The 14720-nt window shown below is 43.9% G+C and overlaps 1 protein-coding gene across 1 annotated transcript in view; it reads left to right on the top strand.

Moving 5' to 3' along the window:
* HPSE2 (heparanase 2 (inactive)) overlaps positions 1-14720 on the top strand; it is a 419309-nt gene that overhangs the window by 77974 nt on the left and 326615 nt on the right. The gene's annotated exons all lie outside the window — the stretch shown is intronic.

The raw sequence follows: 14720 nt of genomic DNA, 5'->3' as shown, positions 1-14720 counted from the left end.
CCCACATGATTTTGTTTTCCCAGCAGAGGAGAGGAGAGTGTTGCTTTACTTTTGCAATAAACATGACTCTAACTTTACAGGAACAATTGGGTTGATTCTCTCAGGGTAGAAGAACATAAGAAATGCTGCAGACCTGGCCTGTAATTCTTTTTTTTAAAGGTCAGTTGTCAGGGGTCAAAATTTAGCAGTGCATCCTGCTGCCGTTGAAATTGCGAGCGGTGTGAAATACTGTTCCCCCTCCGATTCATAGCAACTCAGAGGGAGAAGTAATTCAGGGTCTCGCTATTGGTCTGACTATCGCTGGGACCCGAATTATACTGAGAATACCGCTGAGCTGGTATAGAATGAATAACACTATAATGGCGTCTAGGTCGGGCGCAGCGCGGCAGTTAGCTGCCTCCCAAATAACCTGCTCCCAAAATGTTGCTGGTGTTTGCCTGGATCAGATCACAGTAAAAAAAAATTGATGATTTCCTTCTTTAAAATGTACATGGACACCCTCACAAGTGGCTGTAATTATGAAAAAAACAAAAACAAAGATATTCGCTAACCGTTCCTCAGCACTGCTATAATCTGATGTGACCATGGTAAATATTGTCCAATTTTGTCACTCAGCACACTTTTTTTTTTTAAAGCCCAGGACAGATTTGCTTAATTTTTCATGTTCTCAACTGTAGTAATTGACTCCAAATTCCCTGGGTTTGGTACTTATTAACTGAACTCCTATTGTTCCCTCTTATCCTTACTGTACGCCAGCAAACCGAGGTCTCTCTTATGCTGGCTACACACGTTACGATTTTCCGTACGCTAGGTGCATCCGATTGATAAATAAATATTGTAATATCTATACACCCCAAATATTTCTCTAAGATTTTTTAGTGAGTATAAATAGTCACAGATGGGGACAAAAAATATTGTCACATACGGTGCTTTGCCGCACTCACTAAACTGAAGGGGGAGCTGTCAACTCGAAACCAACAACAACTGGAGCTATTGGAGGTCTGAATATATTTTTACTCTATTGATTATTTTCAACTTACTTGAAAAGAAAAATAAGATGATGCAAGCCCAAGACAAAAATTGAAATGACACGAGCTGTTAAGAAAAAGTGATATACATAAAGTATACCTCTAGGTAGACATGCACATATGTATACACTGAGTATCCAGATGTAAACCCAACAAAAGTCAATTGAACTAATAACACATTTTTGAAAAATTTTGGGTAATCGGATAATGTAGACTTGTTTATTAAGTTAGTTTAGTTGATATTTTACCCCTCCTATGTTCCAACATAAACCGGATAAAAGGTCCAATATACCTCTCCAAAGTTATTAAAAGATGGTTTGAATATTATTGGTTGTCTTTATAACCGGATTCTATGCAATTTATAGCATCTTCATATTAAAATGAAATAATCTACTATATGAAATTATAAAGCATTATAGACGGAGTAAAAATTGTATAGCATATCTTAACCATTACATCATAATTAATTAAAATTGCATGATAGGAACAGTCTGGGAAGTATTATTGGACTGGGTATTTAATAAAATACTTACATACAGTACACCATTATTATTATTATTTATTAAATTATTCAATATATAGCAACAAAATTGTTCTATTTATATTACCTAAACTGTCTGTCTGTCTCACCCGCTATCTCTTTCTATAGTTTGAACCTAACAAAATTGAATTCAACGTAAAAGAAAAAAAATGTAAACTACAAAGTAATTTATTTATTCATTTTTACCCTTCAAATCTAAATTTTAAGCAAGGTAAAATGGTATTTCAGCCATGATTTACCTTAACTGATGCAACATAGAGAGATTTCTATTTGAAGTTGAACTCCAGAACGCAATAAAGAACAGTAGCCCTCTAATTATATCAGTCATCGTAATTAAATCACCTTCTTTGTTAATTACAGTCTACATGGAAAAGCGGCTAAGCTGCTCTTTCATTCTGTAAATATTGTCATGACCTGAATGAATCCTCAGTAGTTGTGTCTAGCTGACCGGCTGTGTTATTTTGATTCAGCGCCTGATATAAAATAACCTTTGAGTTTTCACTTAACATATTTGTGTTAGAAAATGAAAACAAAAATGGTAAATCTAAATATTGCTGCATTAAAAGCCCTCTGAGCTCCAGTTTCCTGTTAAGTCCAAGCAGCCATTTTTTTTCTAACTGCAAGGAGGTTACGATCACTTATATGGCATTAATTGGCATGATTTTGCCATTAACCAATGCCACTAACAGGATAATGTTAATGGCATAGCTACAGGCTTTTTTTTCTGTAAGAAAATCACAGGGGCTGCATTAGTGAAAGAGAGGTGCTGTGATTTAACACTCACTACACTGCAAATATACAATAAGCTGAGGGAGATTTAAAAAAAAAAAAATTAATAAAAAAAATCTAAAACTTATCTGCAAAAATATTGACCCATATATTATTAACTTTTCTCTTCACTTTTCTGATCTTTTCAAACCTCATCAGTAAAATACATCTACAGTTTTCACCAAACAAGAAATTTCCCCAAATAAGTGGGATATTACTTTTTTAAACCTACTTTTTAGTACTTTTTCAATTGCGAAGTGCTGAAAAGTTCCTTTTTTTGGGATGAAAATTATCTCCTGGGAGAAACCTCAGGAAAAAAAGTTAATTGGACAAGGGCCATTGGATATTTGAACTGATTAGAAATGATCAATGCAAATAATTCCCACTTGCATGCAAAATGAATGCATATTGTATGAAATTTTTGAATTGGACCAATTAAATACACCTAAAGTCTGGTACGAACGTTCAATTATTAATTGTCAACCACTGACCAATTTTACCACCTCCATGTATTATGAGAGTCAACGGATATTGAATACTACGAGCAGATTGTCCAATCATAATTGAAAGTGTGTACTAGGCTTAATGATGATCTCGACTGGCTCAATTGCGAGGGTAATTTGCAACAAAATATGCATGTAAGTTGGAAACATTCCCATCTCATTGACCATTGCTACAGACCACATGGCTTGCCTAGACACACTGCAACAGATCTCTGTAAACTCCCATGCAGGCACAGTAAATGTATTATTGTTGGCCTCAGTCACACCAGGACTTGAGATGTCCACCAATGCCATACTATGTCCTCTGAGAATAGCTTAGAATTGTTGACACCCAAAGTTACAGATTGCCCAGCAAACTCGTGGTGAACCAGAACTCCCAGGAGGATGTAAGGGACTGAAAGAGAGCAAAAGGCCCTCTTACTAAAATGCTATGCAAAACAAAAATGTGCCTTCTTAAAACAGAAGGAATTTGCAATTATTCAGGTTGGAGTGAGCATATGATGTCTCCCACAATGCATCACTGCTGAATATGCAGCTCAGTCCATTCCTGACCTTTTTTTCCCACAAAAAATGTGATATGTTCATGGGACATTGGAACTGTTGTAATAACCATCAAAAATACACCAGCCCATGGAATAGGATTTGTAAGAAGAGGAAAAACAGTGCAGGACAAATGAAATAAATGTCTCATTGTTAAACCATGTGTAAGAAATTAAGGGTTCTTGTGTATCAAATTGTCAAGACGAGGAAATGCAATTACTCCTGTCCATCAGATCTGAAGCTAGCCTGGGAAAGTGACCGTAGCAATCCGTAGTTTGAGAGTGACCCGTGTTCTGAGCCGATATAACGCTCTCAGCACTGACACGTTGACATATGAGGACTGTGTCAGACGTGTCCGCCCGTGAAACATCTGATAATGGTAGACATGACCATTCCTGGAAATCTGCTTGTAGGTACATTGCCGAGATATCACATTCAGATCTGATTTTGTGAACTCGTCTCAGTATTTTCCCGAATCCGCCACCTGTTCCTGGTTTGTGTCCTTCCAAAGCCTTCTACTTGAGTGAGAGCTAATGGGCGGCTGTCCAAGTCATCGCTTCCATTGTAAATAAACAAGTAATGCTCGGATTAATTCCCGTCCGTGAAAGCCCGGCAGCTGAACTTCTGACGGTCACCCCGGCCTCGTATTTATTTTCAATTTTAATTCTGTCGTATCACCAAATGGATTAAAAGACCATTTGATCTCACAAGAGCAGCCTCGCGTTAAATAAACATGAAATCTGGCTCGCGTTTTGTGTTACGGTAAATGTACATAATGTTTTACGTGGCTCAAGCTGGATTTTTGGAAAATAAACTTGAGAAGATGTCCTCCTTGTGAAAGTAAAGTGAGATAGACTGGCAGAGGATGGGTCCGTCTGGTGCTTCCAGGGAAGTGGCTACATGGGATGACATGCAAAGCTTTTCCAATTTGGACTTTTCCCTTGTTTTCCTTTCTGCGAGCGTGCACTCTGCGTGAACCCGGTAAATATGAAGGAGATAATAGCAGACAGACACAGCCAGGGATACGCGCTGCCCGTGAAGGCGTTGTTTGAATTAACAGGTGAATGTACAGTTATGAGGTGAAATATCATGTTTTTTGTAGCGTCTATTGTGCGCTGATTGTTGAAGATACGAGGGAGTGATATCCTATCCCTGACCAGAGATTACTCTATCCCATAATTTACAAGCTATAAAATGGCTGCAAGAATTCAATAGAATGAAGAATGTTTTAAAAGGAACTCCGTGACTTCTCTGTTATTGGACTTTTTAATCAGTTTTCTATTGGACCTGTGATTTATTTATTTTTTTAATTTACAAAAATTAGAAGTTGTATTTTTTTTTTTTTTTTACCGAATGTGCTTTCTAGCTAACCTCTTTCAGGCCTTGTTCACGTCGCGTTTGGCTCGCGTGTTTTTTTTAAAGCGTTTTTCGCCAATTTTTCTGCACGTTCGCTCGTTTTTTGTAGATGTTTTTGTAAGCGCTTTTGCAGAGCGCTTCCGTCTTTCGATCTGGAAAAAATTCAATGTATTTTTTTTTTAAACGCCCACGCAATTGCTTGCAAAAGCGATTTTGTGAGCATTTTGCGTTTTTCCTGTACATTCCATTGAGGCAAATCGTCTGAAAAATGGCCCAAGCACCGCTTTTCAAAGCGTATCGCAAACGAACTGCTCTGATATGAACAAACAGGGAACAGAGGCGCCAGCAGGTTAAAAGTGGATAAAACCTTTACAATTTGCTTGGAGGAAGCGGTGGACTTACCTCCATAAAGCCGACACGAAAGACTATTTCAGCACTAGCAGGAGGCGCTACTCCTGCTACTGCTGAAATTCTGTTTGTCCCCACGTTTATTGCCTGATGAAGCGGGCTCGGCCTGCGAAACGCGTTGCACTTTTGGGGTACTATATAATAAATGTGGTTACTATTATACAGACAGTCTTTCGTGTCTGCTTTATGGAGGTAAGTCCACCGCTTCCTCCAAGCAAATTTTAAAGGTTTTATCTACTTTTACCCTGCTGGCGCATCTGTTCCCCGGTTGCTGTACCGTGTCCACCCTGGTGGAGGGGTGATCTACCCCTTTTCTGATCTACAGAGAGCGACTTCTTAACCATGAGTGAGAACAGGTCCAATCTCCTCACCTGCCTATACAGTGGTTGCCTGTGTGGTAACCCACACTTGTGAGTATACTCTTCTCACTAATTATCTTTACTAATTACACCAGTGCTGCAGCCACTAGGGGCTGCTCAGTAGACAGTAGCAGTGTTAGGGAGTCTTGCCCAAGGTCTCCTTACTGGACTTAGACAGTATGAGCCCTGTGGGGAGGAAAGCACTGTGTGATGTGCCCGGAAATTTTGGGGCTAGAAATAATGATAATATAGAATAATATGATAATATACAGATATTCTACTATTTTGCAGTGCTAATTTTGATAATACAATGTCAGTAAAGGATACCCTTATATTTCTCCCAATAACCAAATTTAATATGGGTGCCTACGGCGGCACCCGAACTTCTGCGACAATCTGGGTGCCAGGTAGTGAAAGCCCGATGGCAGTGACGGGCTACATCTGAGGCTGTCCAAAAACGTTGATAAGGAACGTCACAAATTAATTATTTGCCGTTATGAAATCTACCTCTGGAGCATTGCAATCATTAAGCACCTCATCCCTCAGAAAATCTGTCAACCTTAGTTCATCCTTCCATTATGCCTGGACTGTTGCCTTCCACACCTGCCTTCCAATTACGGACCTGCACCACCTGCAATTATTGCAGAGTGCTGCTGCCAGGCTGTTAATAAATTAACCCACCATTGCTACAAAACACTATCCTCACTCCTCTGTTTACCCACAAAATGGAAAATCTTTCTTTAGTATTTGCATAATTCTAATCTTTACACAATTTTGGTCTGGATTTCTAAAGAATTTATTGCAGTGGCAGGAGGGAGGGCCAGACGCCTTAAAGAGACTCCGTAACAAAAATTGCATCCTGTTTTTTATCATCCTACAAGTTCAAAAAGCTATTCTAATGTGTTCTGGCTTACTGCAGCACTTTATACTATCACAGTCTCTGTAATAAATCAATGTATCTTTCCCCTGTCAGACTTGTTAGCCTGTGTCTGGAAGGCTGCCAAGTTCTTCAGTGTTGTGGTTCTGCTATGAACTCCCCCTTCCAGGCCCCTGTATGCACACTGCCTGTGTGTTATTTAGGATTAGAGCAGCTTTTCTCTTCTCTCTTATCTTTTACAAGCTGGATAAATCGTCCTCTGAGCTGGCTGGGCTTTCACATATTGAAGAATTACAGACAAGTGCAAAGCTGTTTGCAGGAAGAAACAAGCAGCCTGAAACTTCAGTGCATGAGAACAGGGGGAAAGAAACACACAAATGATCTCTTGAGATTCAAAAGGAATGCTGTATACAGTCTGCTTGTGTATGGATGTATTTTCTATGTGTGGACATACTGTACATCAACCTACTTCCTGTTTTGGTGGCCATTTTGTTTGTTTATAAACAAACTTTTTAAAACAGTTTTTAAGCACTTTTAATGCGGCGAGGAGTGGCGAAATTGTGTCAGAGGGTAATAGGAGATGTCCCCTAACGCACTGGTATGTTTACTTTTGTGTGATTTTAACAATACAGATTCTCTTTAAGACAATTATAGATCTCTGTAATAAAGGTCTACAACTTTGGTGGTGAAAATTTGGGCGTGGACAGAAGTCTAGAGTTGAGAGATGGCTCCCCCCGGGCTAGATAATGTAGAGGAATATGACAAATATATTTCCCTACTGATAGCCTAATGGGATCCTTTGGACACGTAATTCAGGGTCCAGCTATTGCCATTGCTCAAATTACAGTGGTTTAACAGGAAATCCTCCCACCCCGCTATAGCCGTAATTAATATTACGGTCTATGGCGGCACCCAAAGTAGGTCGAGCATGGGGAACGTGCTGAAGCGTCCTGACTTGCTTTGGTGAGTGTTGAACTAACATGGAGACCCTCCGCAGTGGTGGAAGATTGTCTTCTTGCATTTACGTGGTGCATTCCATGGACCTGTGGACATTGGATGGGACCTTTGTCATTTGTTTTTTTACTCTTTAGTGCGGTGGAAGCACTGTTAGAAATGATAATTGGAAATATGTACACTCACTTTAAGTTATATAAATTACAGCTGATAGAAACAAAGAATACAAGCCTTTTAATTTTGGTAGTCAGAAGATCTCCATGGGCAGCACGATGGCGTAGTGGTTAGCACTCTGGCCTTGCAGCAACTGGTCTCTGGTTTGAATCCCAGCCAGGGCCCTATCTGCATGGTGTTTGTATGTTCTCCCTGTGTCTGTGTGGGTTTCCTCAAGGCAGTCCGTTTTCCTCCAACATCCCTAGAACATACAGATACGTTAATTGGCTTCCACCTAAATTGCCCTAGACTACGATATATACTCTACACGATACATACATAGACTTATGACTATGGTAGGATTAGAGTGTGAGCTCCTCTGATACATACACTACACCATACATACATAGACTTATGACTATGGTAGGGATTAGAGTGTGAGCTCCTCTGATACATGCACTACACGATACATACATAGACAAATGACTATGGCAGGATTAGAGTGTGAGCTCCTCTGATACATGCACTACACGATACATACATAGACAAATGACTATGGCAGGGATTAGAGTGTGAGCTCCTCTGTTACATACACTACACGATACATACATAGACATATAACTATGGCAGGGATTAGAGTGTGAGCTCCTCTGATACATACACTACACCATACATACATAGACATATGACTATGGTAGGGATTAGAGTGTGAGCTCCTCTGATACAAACACTACACGATACATACATAGACATATAACTATGGCAGGGATTAGAGTGTGAGCTCCTCTGATACATACACTACACCATACATACATAGACATATGACTATGGTAGGGATTAGAGTGTGAGCTCCTCTGATACATATACTACACCATACATAGACATATAACTATGGTAGGGATTAGAATGTGAGCTCCTCTGATACATACACTACACCATACATACATAGACATATGACTATGGTAGGATTAGATTGGGAACCCTTCTGAGAGACAGTTAAGTGACAAGACAATGTACCCTGTACAGCGCTGCGGAAGATGTCAGCGCTATATCAATACTAAATAATAATAATCTCCTTGAAGTGATTTTTTACGGAAAGTCTTTTTCTTTTCTCGCTGCTGGTTTTGTTACTTCGATGGGCCAGGACTGGGATTGCCGTCCAGCTGTTGTGTTTCCGTACAAGGAGGATGACTCTAGCGTTCTAAGGACAGGACTAGAAATGTTTTCAGGGAACATTAGGATTCTTTGATCCCGCTGCCAGACAGCTCTGAAACGGCTACAATAAGTTTACATTTTCATAATGTCATTAGACAACACAGATTAGTAGACAGGCGTAGCAAAACATGTTATTAAACCCAACTGGCTTTTATAAATATTATGTTTTTGTGTCTGATTAATAACTCGCTGATAAGAATAAATCTTTCAACTCCAGTCTTTATTTGCCTTCCACATCCACATTACCAATAATATTTGGACTCATAAAATTTATTGTGTAGCCGCGTTCTGTTCCAGTCTTGTTTGATTATAATATTTTATGCTTCTGAACATAAAAATGTCTAATTGCAGAGACAGAGCATATTGTAATGTCTTTATAATTGCAGCAAAAGTGTGTGCCCGCTAGTGTGTGTACACTAATACACACATGTGCACGCACACAGACACACACACACACACACATATATACACACACACACACACACACACACACAGACACACACACACAGACACACACACACAGACACACACACACACAGTACACACACACACACACACACACACACACACACACACACACACAGTACACACACACTGTACACACACACACACACACACACACACACACACACACACAAACACACATACACACACACACACAGTTCCAAAGGCACGCATTCCTTCAGGAAAACACAGATATACTATAATGACTACAAAAAACACTAAATCAGACTCACACAAATACAGTCACAAAAGACACCCACCATCATGAAACCACAAACACGCAAATGAAAGGACCACTATCGCAAAAAAATTGTAAAATTTAAAATACATTACAGTTTTTTCAGAATGCTTACACACTAAAATTACAACTTTCCCACAATTTACAGAACCTAACACTCAAAGAGCAAAATACATTCTCAAATAGGCACAACTATAAGCACTGTCAGCTTCACACTTTTTGTAATACTCTACACACAGTGATTTTCAAAACACTAAACACAATTTCTGTACATTTGACTTAAAAATCATTCATATAGACACTTCCTTGCAATATCCAAGCAAAGGCTCTCAAATGAACACTCACATGAGACAATTGGTTAAACACAGTCACCAGGTGTGCACACACACAAGTGCATAATTATGCACACACCAATCAGGTTTTTAAACACTATAAGGCCTGGTGCACACCAAAACCCGCTAGCAGATCCGCAAAATGCTAGCAGATTTTGAAATGCTTTTTCTTACTTTTCTGTAGCGTTTCACCTAGCATTTTGCGGTTTTGGGAAGCGGTTTTGGTGTAGTAGATTTCATGTATTGTTACAGTAAAGTTGTTACTGAACAGCTTCTGTAACAAAAACGCTTGGCAAACCGCTCTGAACTGGCGTTTTTCAGAGCGGTTTGAGTCTTTTCCTATACTTAACATTGAGGCAAAACGCCTCCCGCTCTAGTGTGCACCACCCCATTGAGATACATTGACCAAGCGGATCCGCACCCGCAAGCGGCTGCAGAAACGCTGAAAAAGCCGCTCGGTGTGCACCAGCCCTAAAAAAGGCAACAAGATGCCTATCTTCAACAAAAATGGATGGTGTCAGCGCAAGAGGGAGAGTGCAGATGGGGGGAAGCCTCCAGACAGAACAAGGTGGAGGTGGAGGCAGAGGAAGAGGGAGAGTGCGGATGGGAGGAAGCATCCAGACAGAACAAGGTGGAGGTGGAGGCAGAGGAAGAGGAAGAGGGAGAGTGCAGATGGGGGGAAGCCTCCAGACAGAACAAGGTGGAGGTGGAGGCAGAGGAAGAGGAAGAGGGAGAGTGCGGATGGGAGGAAGTATCCAGACAGAACAAGGTGGAGGTGGAGGCAGAGGGAGAGTGCGGATGGGAAGAAGTATCCAGACAGAACAAGGTGGAGGTGGAGGCAGAGGAAGAGGGAGAGTGCGGATGGGAGGAAGTAACCAGACAGAACAAGGTGGAGGTGGAGACAGAGGAAGAGGGAGAGTGCGGATGGGAGGAAGTATCCAGACAGAACAAGGTGGAGGCAGAGGAAGAGGAAGAGGGAGAGTGCGGATGGGAGGAAGTATCCAGACAGAACAAGGTGGAGGTGGAGGCAGAGGAAGAGGAAGAGGGAGAGTGCGGATGGGAGGAAGTATCCAGACAGAACAAGGTGGAGGTGGAGGCAGAGGAAGAGGGAGAGTGCGGATGGGAGGAAGTATCCAGACAGAACAAGGTGGAGGTGGAGGCAGAGGAAGAGGGAGAGTGCGGATGGGGGGAAGTATCCAGACAGAACAAGGTGGAGGTGGAGGCAGAGGAAGAGGGAGAGTGCGGATGGGAGGAAGTATCCAGACAGAACAAGGTGGAGGTGGAGGCAGAGGAAGAGGGAGAGTGCGGATGGGAGGAAGCATCCAGACAGAACAAGGTGGAGGTGGAGACAGAGGAAGAGGGAGAGTGCGGATGGGAGGAAGTATCCAGACAGAACAAGGTGGAGGTGGAGGTAGAGGAAGAGGAAGAGGGAGAGTGCGGATGGGAGGAAGTATCTAGACAGAACAAGGTGGAGGTGGAGGCAGAGGAAGAGGAAGAGGGAGAGTGCGTATGGGAGGAAGTATCCAGACAGAACAAGGTGGAGGTGGAGGCAGAGGAAGAGGGAGAGTGCGGATGGGAGGAAGTATCCAGACAGAACAAGGTGGAGGTGGAGGCAGAGGAAGAGGGAGAGTGCGGATGGGAGGAAGTATCCAGACAGAACAAGGTGGAGGTGGAGACAGAGGAAGAGGGAGAGTGCGGATGGGAGGAAGTATCCAGACAGAACAAGGTGGAGGTGGAGGCAGAGGAGGAGGGAGAGTGCGGATGGGAGGAAGCATCCAGACAGAACAAGGTGGAGGTGGAGGCAGAGGAAGAGGAAGAGTGCAGATGGGAGATAGCATCCAGACAGAACAAGGTGGAGGTGGAGGCAGAGGAAGAGGGAGAGTGCAGATGGGAGGAAGTATCCAGACATAACAAGGTGGAGGTGGAGGCAGAGGAAGAGGAAGAGGGAGAGTGCAGATGGGAGGAAGTATCCAGACAGAACAAGGTGGAGGTGGAGGCAGAGGAAGAGGAAGAGGGAGAGTGCGGATGGGAGGAAGTATCCAGACAGAACAAGGTGGAGGTGGAGGCAGAGGAAGAGGAAGAGGGAGAGTGCGGATGGGAGATAGCATCCAGACAGAACAAGGTGAAGGTGGAGGCAGAGGAAGAGGAAGAGGGAGAGTGCGGATGGGAGGAAGCATCCAGACAGAACAAGGTGGAGGTGGAGGCAGAGGAAGAGGAAGAGGGAGAGTGCGGATGGGAGATAGCATCCAGACAGAACAAGGTGGAGGTGGAGGCAGAGGAAGAGGGAGAGTGCGGATGGGAGGAAGTATCCAGACAGAACAAGGTGGAGGTGGAGGCAGAGGAAGAGGAAGAGGGAGAGTGCGGATGGGAGGAAGCATCCAGACAGAACAAGGTGGAGGTGGAGGCAGAGGAAGAGGAAGAGGGAGAGTGCGGATGGGAGATAGCATCCAGACAGAACAAGGTGGAGGTGGAGGCAGAGGAAGAGGAAGAGGGAGAGTGCGGATGGGAGGAAGCATCCAGACAGAACAAGGTGGAGGTGGAGGCAGAGGAAGAGGAAGAGGGAGAGTGCGGATGGGAGGAAGCATCCAGACAGAACAAGGTGGAGGTGGAGGCAGAGGAAGAGGAAGAGGGAAAGTGCGGATGGGAGGAAGTATTCAGACAGAACAAGGTGGAGGTGGAGGCAGAGGAAGAGGAAGAGGGAGAGTGCGGATGGGAGGAAGTATCCAGACAGAACAAGGTGGAGGCAGAGGAAGAGGAAGAGGGAGAGTGCGGATGGGAGTAGGGATCCAGACAGAACAAGGTGGAGGTGGAGGCAGAGGAAGAGGAAGAGGGAGAGTGCGGATGGGAGGAAGTATCCAGACAGAACAAGGTGGAGGTGGAGGCAGAGGAAGAGGGAGAGTGCGGATGGGAGGAAGTATCCAGACAGAACAAGGTGGAGGTGGAGGCAGAGGAAGAGGGAGAGTGCGGATGGGAGGAAGCATCCAGACAGAACAAGGTGGAGGTGGAGGCAGAGGAAGAGGGAGAGTGCGGATGGGAGGAAGTATCCAGACAGAACAAGGTGGAGGTGGAGGCAGAGGAAGAGGAAGAGGGAGAGTGCAGATGGGAGGAAGTATCCAGACAGAACAAGTTGGAGGTGGAGGCAGAGGAAGAGGAAGAGGGAGAGTGCGGATGGGAGGAAGTATCCAGACAGAACAAGGTGGAGGTGGAGGCAGAGGAAGAGGGAGAGTGCAGATGGGATGAAGTATCCAGACAGAACAAGGTGGAGGTGGAGGCAGAGGAAGAGGAAGAGGGAGAGTGCGGATGGGAGGAAGCATCCAGACAGAACAAGGTGGAGGTGGAGGCAGAGGAAGAGGGAGAGTGCGGATGGGAGGAAGCATCCAGACAGAACAAGGTGGAGGTGGAGGCAGAGGAAGAGGAAGAGGGAGAGTGCGGATGGGAGGAAGCATCCAGACAGAACAAGGTGGAGGTGGAGGCAGAGGAAGAGGAAGAGGGAGAGTGCGGATGGGAGATAGCATCCAGACAGAACAAGGTGGAGGTGGAGGCAGAGGAAGAGGAAGAGGGAGAGTGCGGATGGGAGGAAGCATCCAGACAGAACAAGGTGGAGGTGGAGGCAGAGAAAGAGGAAGAGGGAGAGTGCGGATGGGAGGAAGCATCCAGACAGAACAAGGTGGAGGTGGAGGCAGAGGAAGAGGGAGAGTGCGGATGGGAGGAAGCATCCAGACAGAACAAGGTGGAGGTGGAGGCAGAGGAAGAGGAAGACCCGGAGGAGGCATAAGACGTGGACAAAAAAGGCAACTAAATCTTTCGAATGAAATTCCTGCTACGCTTGTGGACCATGTAATACTGTAAACCATGGACTTACAATGAGGGAGGCTGGGTTAAGAGTTCAGCCTAACCTAAGCAGGTACACAGTGGCATCAGTAGTTCGCGCATTTCGTCAAGAGAACAGGTGAGGAACCTATCCTCTCTCAGCAGTGTAGTAGTGTGTGTAGGAACCTTCTGTGAATACTTCACATAAATCGATACTACTCACACTGGGTGGTTGTCCAATTGCAACTGGATTTTTAGATTATGAAGAAACCCATCACCACCCAGGTCTTTACTGTAAAGGTGGGTACACACATCAGGTAAAGTCTGTGTTAAATGAAAGATCACAGACCAATGTTACCCCCTTCCATGTAGTATGAGAGCCACACCTACACAGACTATTCTATGGAGCTGCACTCCCCATCAGACAGAAATCTTACCCCCTTCCATGTAGTATGAGAGCCACACCTTCACAGTCTATTCTATGGAGCTGATCTCCCCATCAGACAGAAATCTTACCCCCTTCCATGTAGTATGAGAGCCATACCTACACAGTCTATTCTATGGAGCTGCACTCCCCATCAGACAGAAATCTTACCCCCTTCCATGTAGTATGAGAGCCATACCTACACAGTCTATTCTATGGAGCTGCACTCCCCATCAGACAGAGATCTTACCCCCTTCCATGTAGTATGAGAGCCACACCTACACAGTCTATTCTATGGAGCTGCACTCCCCATCAGACAGAAATCTTACCCCCTTCCATGTAGTATGAGAGCCATACCTACACAGTCTATTCTATGGAGCTGCACTCCCCATCAGACAGAAATCTTACCCCCTTCCATGTAGTATGAGAGCCACACCTTCACAGTCTGTTCTATGGAGCTGCACTCCCCATCAGACAGAAATCTTACCCCCTTCCATGTAGTATGAGAGCCATACCTACACAGTCTATTCTATGGAGCTGCACTCCCCATCAGACAGAAATCTTACCCCCTTCCATGTAGTATGAGAGCCACACCTTCACAGTCTGTTCTATGGAGCTGCACTCCCCATCAGACAGAAATCTTACCCCCTTCCATGTAGTATGAGAGCCACACCTACACAGTCTATTCTATGGAGCTGAACGCCCCATCA

The sequence above is a fragment of the Hyperolius riggenbachi genome, chromosome 10, assembly GCF_040937935.1.
Source record: "Hyperolius riggenbachi isolate aHypRig1 chromosome 10, aHypRig1.pri, whole genome shotgun sequence".
NCBI classification, from domain to species: Eukaryota; Metazoa; Chordata; class Amphibia; order Anura; family Hyperoliidae; genus Hyperolius; species Hyperolius riggenbachi.
The sequence above is the reverse complement of the archived record's forward strand: the minus strand, read 5'-3'. Positions and strand labels throughout refer to the sequence as shown.